Source organism: Arachis duranensis, chromosome 10, assembly GCF_000817695.3.
Source record: "Arachis duranensis cultivar V14167 chromosome 10, aradu.V14167.gnm2.J7QH, whole genome shotgun sequence".
Lineage (NCBI taxonomy): Eukaryota > Viridiplantae > Streptophyta > Magnoliopsida > Fabales > Fabaceae > Arachis > Arachis duranensis.
This window is the reverse complement of record NC_029781.3, coordinates 52,181,755-52,184,375: the sequence shown is the minus strand read 5'-3', so window position 1 is coordinate 52,184,375 and position 2,621 is coordinate 52,181,755. Positions and strand designations below refer to the sequence as shown.

The window sequence follows — 2,621 nt, the reverse complement described above, 5'->3', positions numbered from 1 at the left end:
AATCCTCCATAACCATTTGAATCCGCCTGACTGAGATTTACAAGATGACCATAGCTTGCTTCATACCAACAATCTCCGTGGGATCGACCCTTACTCGCGTAAGGTTTATTACTTGGACGACCTAGTGCACTTGCTGGTTAGTTGTGCGAAGTTGTGATAAAGAATTGAGTGCACCAAGTTTTTGGCGCCATTGATGATACCAATTTCGTGCACCAAGTTTTTGGCGCCGTTGCCGGGGATTGTTTGAGTTTGGACAACTGACGGTTCATCTTGTTACTTAGATTAGGTAATTTTATTTTATGTTTAAGCTTTTTACTTTTCGAAAATTTTTCAAAAATACAAAAAAATATTTCTATTTTATTCTTCAGAGTTTTTAAGAATGGATTCTAGAGTTTCATAATGATTTGTTGAAGTAAGGCTGGCTATGAAGCCATGTCTAATCTTTTGGACCGAGGTTTTAACTTATCATCACAAGAGCTTGTTGATTTCTATCAATTTTTCTGTTGTGAGCAATGATCTGCTAAAGCTTGGCTGGCCATTGGCCATGTCTAGTATTTTGGACCGGTGCTTTCACTGAAAGCTTGGCTGGCTGTGAAGCCATGTCTAATTCCTGGAACGGAGTCTTAGACTAGCATTGCAATGATTCCTAGAATTCTCATTAAGAATTTTGAACCCTTGTTTTTCTTTTCCACTCAATTTTCGAAAAAGCACAAAAAAAATTTATAAAATCTTAAAATCAAAAATATTTTTATGTTTCTTGTTTGAGTCTAGTGTCAAATTTTATGTTTGGTGTCAATTGCATGTCTTTATTCTTCTAATACTTGAAAATTACATGCATTATGTTCTTCATTGATCTTCAAGTTGTTCTTAATGATTTCCTTGCTCTGATCTTTAAATTCTCTTGTCTTGAGTGTTTTGTTGTTTCTCATATGCATTCTCAATTTGTTAGTGTCAATAGTATACAAACTTCTAAGTTTGGGGTCTTGCATGCATTGTTTATTTGATCTTAGTTTCATTTTGATTATTCCTCATCATTAAAAATTCAAAAAAAATTTTAATTTGTGTCTTTTCAAGTCAATAATACAGAGAATTGAAGATTCAGAACATGCAGCAGAGGAATTACACAGAAAAAGCTGGGCGTTCAAAACACCCAATGAAGAAGGAAAACTGCCCTGGCTAGGCGTTTAATGCCCAAAAGGGTAGCATTTTGGGCGTTAAACGCCAGAATGGATGCCATTCTGAGCGTTTAATGCCAGGATGATACAAGAGGGAAGATTTTGTTTTTAATTCAAATTTTTTTTCAAGTTTTCAAAATTTTTCAAAATCAAATCTTTTTCAAATCATATCTTTTCAATCATATTCAATTTCTTTCCATTTTCAAAAATACTTGCTATCAATTAATGATTTGATTCAACATTTCAAGTATGTTGCCTTTTCTGTTAAGAAAGGTTTAATGTTTGAATCATATCCTTTAAATTTCTTGTTAGCCAAGTCACTAATTTTAAAAATCAAATCTTTTTAAATTGTTTCTCAATCATATCTTTTTAAAACCATAACTCTTCAATCATATCTTCTTAATCACATCTTTTTCCAAATAATTTTCAATCCTTTTGATTTCTAATTTCAAAATCTTTTTCAAAAATCACTTTATTTCTTTCCCAACTTTAATTTTCAAAAATCATTCTTCAATTTTTCAAAATTTCTTCAAAATCTTTTAATTCATTTTCGAAAATTCTTCCCCTCTTCTCACATCCTTCTATTTAAGGACTAACACTCCTCCACTATCAACAATTCGAACTCTATCTCTCTTGATAAGTTCGAATTCTTCTCCTTCTACCTCCTCCTTTTATTCTTCTTTTCCTCTGACATCTCAAGGAATCTCTATATTGTGACATAGAGGATTCCATATTTTCTTGTTCTCTTCTCTTTCATATGAGCAGGAACAAAGACAAAAGCATCCTTGTTGAGGCTGATCTTGAACCTAAAAGAACCTTGAAGAGAAAGCTAAAAGAAGCAAAAGCACAACTCTCTGGAGAGGACCTAATAGAAATCTTCAAACAAGAAGAAGACATGGCAGCCGAAAACAACAACAATGCCAATAATGCAAGGAAGGTGCTGGGTGACTTTATTGCACCTACTCCCGACTTCTATGGGAGAAGCATCTCTATCCCTGCCATTGGAGCAAACAACTTTGAGCTTAAGTCTCAATTAGTTTCTCTAATGCAATAGAATTGCAAGTTCCATGGACTTTCATTGGAAGATCCTCATCAGTTTTTAGCTGAATTCTTGCAAATCTGTGACACTGTCAAGACGAATGGGTTGACCCTGCGGTCTACAGACTTATGCTATTCCCTTTTGCTGTAAGAGACAGAGCTAGGATATGGTTGGACTCACAACCTAAAGAAAGCCTGAACTCTTGGAAAAATCTAGTCAATGCCTTCTTGGCAAAGTTCTTTCCACCTCAGAAATTGAGTAAGCTTAGAGTGGAAGTCCAAACCTTCAGACAGAAGGAAGGTGAATCCCTCTATGAAGCTTGGGAAAGATACAAACAATTGATCAGAAAGTGTCCTTCTGACATGCTTTCTGAATGGAGCATCATTGGTATCTTCTATGATGGTCTA

At 34.6% G+C, this 2,621-nt stretch overlaps 1 non-coding gene across 1 annotated transcript; it reads right to left on the bottom strand.

Annotated features, from left to right (window-relative positions):
- Positions 1-2,474: 2,474 nt before the first annotated feature.
- Positions 2,475-2,582, bottom strand: LOC127743535 (small nucleolar RNA R71). Its single transcript, XR_008004923.1, has one exon. It is a non-coding gene; the product is annotated as a small nucleolar RNA R71 (small nucleolar RNA).
- Positions 2,583-2,621: the final 39 nt, after the last annotated feature.